Source organism: Manis javanica, chromosome 14 (genome assembly GCF_040802235.1).
Source record: "Manis javanica isolate MJ-LG chromosome 14, MJ_LKY, whole genome shotgun sequence".
NCBI classification, from domain to species: Eukaryota; Metazoa; Chordata; class Mammalia; order Pholidota; family Manidae; genus Manis; species Manis javanica.
This window is the reverse complement of record NC_133169.1, coordinates 62,358,479-62,372,142: the sequence shown is the minus strand read 5'-3', so window position 1 is coordinate 62,372,142 and position 13,664 is coordinate 62,358,479. Positions and strand designations below refer to the sequence as shown.

At 40.1% G+C, this 13,664-nt stretch overlaps 1 pseudogene; it reads left to right on the top strand.

Moving 5' to 3' along the window:
- Nucleotides 1-9,094: 9,094 nt before the first annotated feature.
- Nucleotides 9,095-12,189, top strand: LOC108385454 (tomoregulin-1 pseudogene; annotated as a pseudogene).
- The last annotated feature ends 1,475 nt before the right edge of the window (nucleotides 12,190-13,664 follow it).

Below are 13,664 nucleotides of genomic sequence, written 5' to 3'. Positions count from 1 at the left end.
GGTGGAGCCAAGATGGTATCATGAGTAGGGCTGCAGAAATCTACTCCCAAAACCATATATATTTTTGAAAATACAACAAATATAACTATTCTTAAAAGAGAGATCAGAAGATTCAGAACAACAGCCAGGCTACATCTACATCTGTAAGAACCCAGCACCTCACGAAAGGGGTAAAATACAAGCTGTGGCCCAGCGGGACCCAAGCATCCCTCACCCCAGCTCCCTGGCAGGAGGTGAGGAGTCAGATTAGGGAGGGAGTGGGAGCCCAGGACTGCTAAATAACCAGCCTAGTCATCTGCATTGGGAGCGTAGACACACAGTGCATGGTGTGCTGGACACTAGAGAAATGGAACAGTAAAACATGCGAGTGGGTTCCCACAGCTGGTGCCCCTGGGACAAAAGAAAAGCGAGTGATTTTTTAAAGTCTTAAAGGGACAGGAGCCTCACACCTGGACAGAAGCATTCCAGCACACTCAGCCCAACAGCTGTGAATCCCAGGGAACTCCGGGCACCCTAACCCCTTGGGTGGCAGCACAGCTCTGAGACACCTCATGGCGATAAACAGCCTCCCATCCATTCCCCTTCTGGCGTGGCCCCACCATAGCAGATCAGCACCCTGAGACCGGCCATGCCCACAGCAGCCATGCAGAGCTTCACCCATAGCAGCCATGCAGAGCTTCCTCCACAGCAGCCCAGGCAAGGCTCAGAGACGCCGTATGCATGCAGCTGCCCAGCACAAGCCACTAGGGGTCACCATTCTCCCAGGAGAGAAAGGCAAGGAGAAAGCTGGGAGGGACTTTTTTCTTCCAGCTGACACACGTGCCAAATGCCCCCGACTACCTCTATCACCATGAAAAGGCAGAAGAATTTGAGCCAGACTAGAATCACACAGACATCCTCCCCTGAGAGGGAACCTGGGGAGATAGACTTAACCAATCTTCCTGAAAAAGAATTCAAAATAAAGGTCATAACCATGATGATGGATTTGCAGAGAAATATGCAAGAGCTAAGGAGGGAGAATACAGAAATAAAACAATCTCTGGAAGGACTTAAAAGCAGAATGGATGAGAGGCAAGAGGCCATGAATGGAATAGAAATCAGAGAACAGGAATGCAGAGAACCTGACACAGACAGAGATAAAAGGATCTCCAGGAATTAAAGAATATTAAGAGAACTGTGTGACCAATCCAAACTGAACAACATTTGCATCACCGGGGTACCAGAAGAAGAGAGAGAAAAAGGGATAGAAAGTGTAGTTGAAGAAATAATTGCTGAAAAATTCCCCAAACTGGGGAAGGAAATAGCCTCTCAGACCACAGAAGTACACAGAACTCCCAACACAAGGGACCCAAGGAGGACAATGCCAAGACACATAATAATTAAAATGGCAAAGATCAAGGACAAGGACAGAGTATTAAAGGCAGCCAGAGAGAGAAAAATGGTCGCCTACAAAGGAAAACCCATCAGGCTATCATCAGACTTCTCTAGAGAAACCTTACAGGCCAGAAGAAAATGGTGGCATGATGTATTTCATGCAATGAAGCAGAAAGGCCTTGAAAGAAGAATACTGTATCTAGCAAGATTGTCATTTAAAGATGAAGGAGGGACTAAATAATTCCCACACAAGCAAAAGTTGAGGGAATTTGCCTCCCACATACCACTTCTACACGGTATTTTAGAGGGACTGCTGTAGACGGAAGCACTCCTAATGCAAAATAGATGTCGCCAGAAAAAATAAAATCACAGCAAAGACAGCAGAACAATCAAATACTAACTAAAGGCAAAAAATAAAATTGACTACCCACAAAAGCAGTCAAAGGAAACACAAAAGAGCACAAAATAAAACACCTAACATATAAAGAATGGAGGAGGAGGAATAAGAAGGGAGAGAAATAAAGAATCATCAGACTGTGTTTATAATAGCTCAATAAGAGAGTTAAGTTAGACAGTAAGAGTTAAGTAAGTTCAAGTAAGCTTGAACCTTTATTAACCACGAATCTAAAGCCTGCAATGGTAATAAGTACATATCTTTCAATAATGACCCTAAATGTAAATAGACTGAAAGCACCAATCAAAAGACACAGAGTAATAGAATGGATAAAAAAGCAAGACCCATCTATATGCTGCTTACAAAGACTCACCAGAAACTCATAGACATGCACAGACTAAAAGTCAAGGGATGGAAAAAATATTTCATGCAAACAATAGGGAGAAAAAAGCAGATGTTGCAGTACTAGTATTGGACAAAATAGACTTCAAAAAAAAGAAAGTATCAAGAGATAAAGAAGGACATTACATAATGATAAAGGTGTCAATCCATCAAGAGGATATAACCATTATAAATATATATGGACCCAATACAGGAGCACCAGCATATGTGAAACAAATACTAATAGAATTAAAGGAGGAAATAGAATGCAATGCATTTACTTTAGGAGACTTCAACACACCACCCACTCCAAAGGACAGATCCACCAGACAGAAAATAAGTAAAGTACACAGAGGCACTGAACAACACACTAGAACAGATGGACCTAACAGACATCTATAGAACTCTACATCCAAAAGCAAGAGGATATACATTCTTCTCAAGTGCACATGGAACATTCTCATAAATAGACCAAATACTAGGCCACAAAAAGAGTCTCAGTAAATTCAAAAAGATTGAAATTATACCAACCAACTTCTCAGACCACAGAGGTATAAAACTACAACTAAATTGTACAAAGAAAGCAAAGAGTCTCACAAACACATGGAGGCTTAACAACATGCTCCTAAATAATTAATGGATCAATAACCAAATCAAAATAGGGGTCAAGCAATATATGGAAACAAATGACAACAACAACCAAAGCCCCAACTTCTGTGGGACACAGCAAAAGCAGTTCTAAGAGGAAAACATATAGCAATCCAGGCATATTTAAAGAAGGAAGAAGAATCCCAAACAAATAGTCTAGAGTCACAATTATCAAAATTGGAAAAAGAAGAAAAAATGAGGCCTAAAGTTAGCAGAAGGAGAGACATAATAAAGATCAAAGAAGATATAAATAAAATTGTGGAGAATAGAACAATACAAAAAAATCAATGAAAACAAGAGCTGGTTCTTTGAGAAAGTAAACAAAATAGATAAGGCACTAGCCAGATTTATTAAAAGAAAACAAGAATCTACATACATCAACAAAATCAGAAATGAGAAAGGAAAAATCATGACAGACCCAACAGAAATACAAAGAATTATTAGAGAATACTACAAAAGACTATATGCTAACAAGTTGGAAAACCTAGAAGAAATGGACAACTTCCTAGAAAAATACAACCTTCCAAGACTGACCAAGGAAGCAACAGAAAATCTAAACAGACCAATTACCAGCAAAGAAATTGATGCTGTAATGAAAAAACTACACAAGAGCAAAACCCCCAGGCCAGATGCATTCACCATGGAATTTTATCAGACATACAGGGAAGACATAATACCCATTCTCCTTAAACTTTTCCACAAAATAGAAGAGGAGGGAATACTTCCAGACTCATTCTATGAAGCCAACATCACCCTAATACCAAAACCAGGCAAAGACCCCACCAAAAAAGAAAATTACAGACCAATATCCCTGATGAACATAGAGGCAAAAATACTCAACAAAACATTAGCAAACTGAATTCAAAACTATATCAAGAGGATCATACACCATGACCAAGTAGGATTCATCTCAGGGATGAAAGGATGTTACAACATTCGAAAATCAATCAAAATCATCCACCACATCAACAAAAAGAAGGACAAAAACCACATGATCATCTCCATAGATGCTGAAAGAGCATTTGACAAAATTCAACATCCATTCATGATAAAATCTCTCAACAAAATGGGCATAGAGGGCAAGCACCTCAACATAATAAAGGCCATATGTGATAAACCCACAGCTAACATCATACTGTACAGTGAGAGGCTGAAACCTTTTCCTCTGACATCGGGAACAAGACAGGGATGCCCACTCTCCCCACTGTTATTCAACATAGTACTGGAGGTCCTAGCCATGGCAATTAGACAAAACAAAGAAACACAAGAAATCCAGATTGATAAAGAAGAAGTTAAACTGTCATTATTTGCAGATGACATGATATTGTACATAAAAAACCCTAAAGAATCCACTTCAAAACTACCAGAACTAATACTGGAATTCAACAAAGTTGCAGGACACACAGAAATCTGTGGCTTTCCTATACACTAACAATGAACCAACAGAAAGAGAAATCAGGAAAACAACTCCATTCACAATTGCATCAAAAAAAATAAAATACCTAGGAATAAACCTACAAAGAAGTGAAAGACTTATACTCTGAAAACTACAAGTCACTCTTAAGAGAAATTAAAGGGGATGCTAACAGATGGGAACTCATCCCATGCTCGTGGCTAGGAAGAATTAATATTGTTAAAATGGCCATCCTGCCCAAAGCAATATACAGATTTGATGCAATCCCTATGAAACTACCAGCAAGATTCTTCAATGAACTTGAACAAATAGTTCAAAAATTCATATGGAAACACCAAAGACCCCGAATAGCCAAAGCAATCCTGAGAAAGAAGAATAAAGTAGGGGGGATCTCACACCCCAACTTCAAGCTCTACTATAAAGCCATAGTTAAATCAAGACAATTTGGTACTGGCACAAGAACAGAGCCACAGACCAATGGAACAGACTAGAGAATCCAGACATTAACCCAAACATATATGGCCAATTAATATACAATAAAGGAGCCTTGGACATACAATAGGGAAATGACAGTCACTTTAACAGATGGTGCTGGCAAAACTGGACAGCTACATGTAAGAGAATGAAACTGGATCACTGTCTAACCCCATAAACAAAAGTAAATTCAAAATGGATCAAAGACCTGAATGTAAGTCATGAAACCATAAAACTCTTAGAAAAAAACATAGGCAAAAATCTCATGGACATAAACATGAGTGACTTCTTCATAAACATATCTCCCTGGGCAAGGGAAACAAAGGCAAAAATGAACAAGTGGGACTATATCAAGCTAAAAAGCTTCTGTACAGCAAAGGACACCATCAATAGAACAAAAAGGTATCCTACAGTATGGGAGAATATATTCATAAATAACAGATCCAATAAAGGATTGACATTTAAAATATATAAAGAGCTCACACACCTCAACAAAAAGCAAATAATTCAATTAAAAAATGGGCAGAGGAGCTGAACAGTTCTCTAAAGAAGAAATCCAAATGGCCAACACGCACATGAAAAGATGCTCCACATCGCTAATCATCAGAGAAATGCAAATTAAAACCACAATGAGATATCACCTTACACCAGTAAGGATCGCCATTATCAAAAAGACAAACAACAACAAATGTTGGTGAGGTTGTGGAGAAAGAGGAACCCTCCTACACTGCTGGTGGGAATGTAAATTAGTTCAATCATTGTGAAAAGCAGTATGGAGGTTCCTCAGAATGCTCAAAATAGAAATACCATTTGACCCAGGAATTCCACTTCTAGGGATTTACCCTAAGAATGCAGCACTCCAGTTTGAAAAAGACAGATGCACCCCTATGTTTATCACTGCACTATTTACAATAGCCAAGATATGGAAGCAACCTAAATGTCCATCAGTAGATGAATGGATAAAGAAGATGTGGTACATATACACAATGGAATATTACTCAGCCATAAGAAAAAAACAGATCCTACCATTCACAACAACATGGGTGGAGCTAGAGGGTATTATGCCCAGTGAAATAAGCCAGGTGGAGAAAGACAAGTACCAAATGATTTCACTCATATGTGGAGTATAAGAACAAAGGAAAACTGAAGGAACAAAACAGCAGCAGAATCACAGAACCCAAGAATGGACTAACAGTTACCAAAGGGAAAGGGACTGGAGAGGATGGGTGGGAAGTGAGGGATAAGGGCGGGGAAAAAGAAAGAGGGCATTACGATAAGCATGTATAGTGCGTGGGGGGCATGGGGTGGGCTGTGCAACACAGAGAAGACAAGTAAGTGATTTTACAGCATCTTACTACACAGATGGACAGTGACTGTGAAGGGGTATGTGGGGGGTCTTGGTGAAGGGGGGAGCCTAGTAACCATAATGTTCTTCATCTAATTATAGATTAATGATACCAAAAAAGAAAGTAAATTCAAAATGTATCAAAGACCTGAATGTAAGTCATGAAACCATAAAACTCTTAGAAAAAAACATAGGCAAAAATCTCTTGGACATAAACATGAGCAACTTCTTCATGGATATATCTCCCCGGGCAAGGGAAACAAAAGCAAAAATGAAAAAGTGGGACTATATCAAGCTAAAAAGCCTCTGTACAGCAAAGGACACCATCAATAGAAGAAAAAGGTATCCTACAGTATGGGAGAATATATTCATAAATGACAGATCTGATAAAGGGTTGACATCCAAAATAGATAAAAAGCTCACACACCTCAACAAAAAGCAAATAATCCAATTAAAAAATGGTCAGAGGAGCTGAACGGACAGTTCACCAAAGAAGAAATTCAGATGGCCAACAGACACATGAAAAGATACTCCACATTGCTAGTCATCAGAAAAATGCAAATTAAAACCACAATGAGATATCACCTCACACCAGTAAGAATCACCACCATTCAAAAGGCAAACAACAACAAATATTGGCGAGGTTGTGGAGAAAGGGGAACCCTTCTACACTGCTAGTGGGATGGTAAATGAGTTCAACCATTGTGGAAAGTAGTATGGAGGTTCCTCAAAAAGCTCTAAATAGAAGTACCATTTTACCCAGGAATTCCACTTCTAGGAATTTACCCTAAGAATGCAGAAGCCCAGTTTGAAAAAGTCAGATGCACCCCTATGTTTATCGCAGCACTATTTACAATAGCCAAGAAATAGAAGCAATCTAAGTGTCCATCAGTAAATGAATGGATAAAGAAGATGTGGTACATATACACAATGGAATATTATTCAGTCATAAGAAGAAAACAAACCCTACCATTTGCAACAACATGGATGGAGGCAGAGGGTATTATTTTCAGCGAAATAAGCCAGGCTGAGAAAGACAGGCACCAAATGATTTCACTCATATGTGGAATAAAAGAACAAAGGAAAATCTGAAGGAACGAAACAGCAGCAGAATCTCAGAACCCAAGAATGGGCTAACAGTTACCAAAGGGATAGGGCCTTGGGAGGATGGGTAGGAAGAGAGTGATAAGGAGGGGGAGAAAAGGAGCATAACGATTAACATATATACTGTGGGGGTGGGGCACGGGGTGGGCTGTACAACACAGAGAAGCCAAGTAGTGGTTCTACAGCATCTTATTACACTGATGGACAGTGACTAATGGAGTTTGTGAGGGGGACTTGGTGAAGGGGTAAACATAATATTCCCCACATAATTGTAGATTAATGATACCAAAAAAAATCCCACCTGAATTCACAATGATACTGTGAGAAAATGAATGAGAGACAGAGCAGAGGAAAAACTATGTGTGGGTGTTTAAAGTGAATATTTAAAATGTTAACTTCGAATTTGAGAAGAAAGTATTCATATTTTATTTAGAATTGTTTGAAATAAAAAAAATTGGGAAAAAGGAAAAAAAATGAAGGTGAGTCTGAAAAGCAAGAAGCCAGGTGCATGATGAGAGATAAAGACACCTGCTACCTACCTCTCTCTCAACTTTCTTTCCTCCCCTACATTCTCTCTAAGAAAATACGCTACAGTAAGTTATGTGTTCTGAGCAAAGGGAACATAACTCCATATACAGTTTGCTATGGATAATACATTCTAAAGAACTAATTTGTTTTAAAATACAAAATTTACCTTTCAGGGTTTCCTTGGAAGTGGCATTGACTTTTGATACTAATCCAAACATAAATGTAAATAATATAATAGGAGGATTTTACAGGTCTACTTGATGGTGAAACTGAAACCCCATTCTAACTATAAGCAGTCCCTACAGAAATGCACAGTCAACACACAATAGTAATAATTTTAACAAGACATTACCATTTACTCCAATATCCAAAGGCAATTTAGGTGATGTTATATAACATATGTTCCAGGAAAGTGTCAGAATTAAACTGAGCAGGGCTGATCTCAAGCAAAACACTAACATGAGTAAGTTTATCCTTCCTTCCCAGGCTTTTCTTCTCACTTTTAGAGGATTCCCAAAGTTCCAGCCAATTACCATCTAAAACAGGTGTTACTTATTCAATTTGTGCCACCCCACAGCAAAAAACTAATCTCTGCCATGAATCTGTACCTTTTTTTTTTTTGGTTTCATTAATATACAATTACATGAGCAACATTGTGGTTACTAGATGGAATATTATTCAGCCATAAGAAGAAAACAAATCCTACCATTTCCAACAACATAGATGGATCTAAAGGGTATTATGCTCAGTGAAACAACCCAGGTGGAGAAAGACAAGTACCAAATGAGCCTGTACTTTGTAACCCTCTGTTCCCAGATTCTCATGGCATTGCACAGAACTTCACCTTCTGTAACTCTTTCCTTCATGGTCCACATGATTATAAATCATTCCTGTTTAGCATGCCAATTAGGAGAGATGGTAACTGTTCCATAGACTCCATACACATACAGTATTAACTGCAGCTTTCTGAAAACAATACCATGGCTTTTTGTTCAATGCCTCAGTAACATCAAAGCTATTCCTCAACTTCCTCTGGAACCAACAGCCCTTTTAACACACATTACTGAATAATGTAATTATGTTTTTTGGCCTTTATCTCATGCCAATTAAACCAAGTTCCTTTAGAGCTGATACCATGTCTTGAAAATTTTTGTACCCTGACATGTAGCACTGTACTTAGCACATTATAAATGCACAGTGAAAGGCTACTGAACTTAATGTCAAATTGAAAAACAATCTCTTTCTGGAAACACTTCAGCCCAGGAGCAGAAAGTGTTTCAGAGAGAATTCTTTTAGAAAAGACCAAACTAATAAGAGGAATAATAAGCAGAAAAGCTAAAGGTCTAAAGATTTTCCCAGTTCATGGGAAAACTCCCTCTTCAGAGAAGGATGACTCCAAACAGCCTTTCAATTGAAACAAAGGTAATGATATGGGAGGAGCATGATTATTTTCCAACTTGGAGATAGCTTAAGAAGAATATGTTTACAAAAAACAGAATTCAGATCATTTGCTGTTGAGCCTTCACTTTTACCAAGGCAATCCTTGTTTGTTAAATTCAGCAAAAAAAAAATTATGCAAAAAAATTTCCTTATTATAAATGAATACCACATTCCTTCTGGAGGTTAAAACCTTAATCTATTTAATATCCTACTCCTACAGAAAGCAACAATGCTTCTAGAAAATGAAGAGGAAAGAAGACACTGCCTTGGAGGTGCACAGTAATGATGGGTGGCATCCACGACACGTTGCAGTGGACACCAGATTCTGTGACTTTTAACAATGAGAAATGGCCTATAATGCTGTAGTTCTCTAGACTTGACAGATTGTAACAGTGAAAAAATACTGAGCTGAAGGCAGAGCACCCAAACTCTAAGCCCAGCACCTGCCTCTTCTGTTCCCCTGAGCAAGCCACTTGACTTTCCTGCACCTCTGATTCCTCAGCTGAAAACCAAGAACGTTCACCTGGATGTTATTTTAAGGTTCTTTCAAAGGCATATCACTACATAATTTCACGTTTGATTTGTTCTTTGTGGGGAATAAAAATAAAGTGGGGTGGAACTGCTCATGAACTCTATTCATATGTAGGAGATTGGAGGGGTTCCTGTTACTGCTACCCAGATTGCACTGTCAAGGTCAAGGCTGAGACGCGGCAGCTTTATTCTCGAAGTTCATGGGCGTGCTGGCTGCAGATGGCTTACAGCTGAGTCCTCACAAGAATTATCCTCAGGTTCAGGGAGCTGACTGACAATAAATGCTTCAACTGAAAAAAAAAACTTGCCTCTACTATGGATCAATGTGAAGATACAAGGGCTCAGCCCCCTTGCATTAATTTGGGATGATGCTGAAAGACCGTCATGGGTTCCCAGCGACCTACGGTGTCCTTAGCCTGTTGTGACTGCACTACACAGTTCAATGTCTCTTCCAGCCCGGTCATGCTGCTCTCACTCCCTCACAGCTACTGAGCATTCCCAACATCCTGCTGCGCAGCTCTGTCTCAAGCCTGTGTCCCTGGGAATCAGAATTGGACAGTTGGCACTACAGGTGGTCCTAGGAAGCAAATTATAGAATGGGATTTAGGAGAACTGATTAACAAAGATCACTGGCGGTAGCTGGGATATTTATCATTCCTGGCTTGTGGTAGTGGTGCAATTACTAGAACTTGTACGTGGGGTAAACTGGGATGAGACATCAGTGTGTCAGAAAGCACAGGCAGGTGCAGTGTCTTGGGTATTTGAGAAGCTTATGGGGACTTTCAATTATAAATATAAGTAAGAAATACAGAATCAGATAACTTTTCCTGGCTACTATTGATGCTCTGTAGAAATTCAATGACACACTGAAGGAAATTAGTCTCAAATTTAAAGTTCAGCATAAAAGTCAGCATTTGTCACTGAAAACAAATAAAGGGCTTTTTACCTTTGCAGCAAAAGGGCAGAAAAAAGATCAAACCCAACACTGAATTACAAGGACAGCACAGGTCCAGAGAACGAATTCTCAACTCTATCATGTATGCCATTCAGGATGGGATCCTGAGACTTGGAATGGGGACATCTGGGTGAAACACTTGAGAATCTGGACCCTTCAGATCCTACTGAACTCTCTAGCCCTGCAGAAGTGGCTTACCCTTCCCAAGACTTGTCCCCTGCCCTTGATTAAAGATGATGCAGAGCCTCGCTCGCGCCCGGACCTTCCGACTCCATCCCGAGCGCGGCGGGGCCGGGACCTGGCGGGCGCTGCGGGCGGGGAGGAGATGCTGCGGGGCTGCTCCCGGGCGCAGCGGCGCGGCTGCTAGGAGGCGGCCGAGGCGGCGGTGGGGCTCCCGGCGCGGGGCTGGATGCCCCGGGCCTGCGGCTCCCGGCTCTTCCCGCCGTCCAGGGGCGCAGCCATGGGCGCCGCGGCCGCTGAGGCGCCGTTCCGGCTGCTTGCCGCGCTCCCGCTTTCCTTCTGCTGCTATACGTCGGTGCTTCTGCTCTTCGCCCTTCTCTCTGCCTGGGAGCCGTGCGTACAACCAGCCCGCGGGTGGCGGCATCGGCGGCGGCGGGGACTGTCCCGGCGGCAAAGCCAAGAGCATCAGCTGCTCAGAACTAAATGTGAGGGAGTCTGATGGAAGAATTTGTGATGAAGCATCATGTAAATACGGAGGAGTCTGTAAAGAAGACGGAGATGGTTTGAAATGTGCATGTCAGTTTCAGTGCCATACAATTACATTCCCGTCTGTGGATCAAATGGGGACACTTATTGAAATGAGTGTTTTCTCAGAAGGCTGCTTATAAGCACCAGAAAGAGAGAACAGTAGTAGCAAGAGGACCATACTACTCCGATAACGGCTCTGGCTCTGGAGAAGGAGAAGAAGAAGGGTCAGGGGCAGAAGTTCACAGAAAACACTCCAAGTGTGGACCTTGCAAATACAAAGCTGAGTGTGATGAAGATGCAGAGAATGTTGGGTGTGTATGTAATATAGATTGCAGTGGATACAGTTTTAATCCTGTGTGTGCTTCTGATGGGAGTTCCTATAACAATCCCTGTTTTGTTCGAGGAGCATCTTGTATAAAGCAAGAGCAGATTGATATAAGGCATCTTGGTCATTGCACAGACACAGATGACACTAGTTTGTTGGGAAAGAAAGATGATGGATTACAATATCGACCAGATGTAAAAGATGCTAGTGATCAAAGAGAAGATGTTTATATTGGAAACCACATGGCTTGTCTTGAAAACCTCAATGGTTACTGCATCCATGGAAAATGTGAATTCATTTATTCTACTCAGAAGGCTTCTTGTAGGTGTGAATCTGGCTATACTGGACAGCACTGTGAAAAGACAGACTTTAGTATTCTCTATGTAGTGCCAAGTAGGCAAAAGCTCTCTCATGTTCTTATTGCAGCTATTATTGGAGCTGTGCAGATCGCCATTATAGTAGCAATTGTCATGTGCATAACAAAAAAATGCCCTAAAAACAATAGAGGTCGACGACAGAAGAAAACCTCGGTCATTTTACTTCAGATACGTCATCCAGAATGGTTTAAACTGAGGACTTTTATATGTACACTGACCATGTGATGTACATTTATTATGTCTTTTTTTAAAGAATGGAAATATTTATTTCAGAGGCCTTATTTTTGGACATTTTTAGTGTAGTCCTCTTGGCTCATATTTAGAATACTCAGCGACAGCAGTGTGGACTGTTCAGTAGTCTTTTTAAATACAGAAATTGATTTTGCAAATTTGTACCACATGGTAATTCTAAGACTTGTTCTTTACCCATGGAATGTAATATTTTTGCAAAGATGGACCACTTCACAAATGGTTATAAAGTCATACCCAGTTCTTTCACAATGACCACAGCAAATGATGAAGCATGAACTAAAGGTAAAGATGTTTACAGATTACTTTCCTTACGCAAAAAAAATTTAAAAGACACTGTGTTTAAATAGACATTTAAATGTTTTTGAGATTTAGTAACTGATTTTTTAGACACTGCCTATTGCATGAACTGTAAAGTTGTGTGTGTTAGATGTAAAACATTTATAAGATGTACGGGTTGGAATTTGATTATTCCTCTCTTTGAAAAAATAATTCTGATAATTTGAAAAAGTATCTGGTAGCAAGGATGGAACAGATCACTGAAAAGTAGACTTAGATATTGTGGAAATAGTCTGTTTAATGAACAGACTGGAATAAAGCCTACTTTATCAGTTCAACTACTTTAATACACATTCATTTTTAAGAAAATATTTGTTTTAACATAAATAAACAAATTGTATCAGTGTTTGTGAATAAAATGCAAAAATGTTAATGATTGGTGCTTTCAAAGTGAATTTAAAAATTATCTAAGACCTCTAGTTAAATTTGTCCTGTAGTAATAGCTATATAGATTATTGGTGTTTAAAGATCTGAAGTGTGAGTAGAATGTATTCAGCTGTTTAACATGTAGTTTAGATATTCAGAAGTATGCATGTAGAACTTAATATGTTTAAAATTAAATATTAATTTTAATATTTAGTTTGGAAAAGCATGTTATAATATAATGTTTTCACTAAAAAAAAAACAAAGATGATGCAGAGCCTTGAAAGAGAACACACACCCTCCTCAGATTCTCTCCCACCTCCACTTACCACACGACCATTAACCAGGGTCAAATCACAGCATAACCAAGCCACTCACATTGCGGGCCTGCTAGGAGAGAAACGGGGTGCAGGAGCTGGCAAATATGGTTCAGCAGGAGGCAGGGAAGTCTTATGTGGGGCTGTGTCCTGAGGGTCCTATAACAAGTCCTGTGAGGCTCAAGTTGGATGAGGAGTTTATCGTTGTGAGGATACTGTCCTGTGACAGAGGATTTAATAATCAGGCAAGAACCCTGAGATAGTGTGGGGAAAGTGGATAAGAACATGATGGTGTCTGTCAGGCTCCCTCACACAGGACATCCGGAGAGGCATGATTCAGTATTGTCATCTTGCTTGTACTGTGCATGACAGTAAACACACGCTCGCCGGGACAGTGC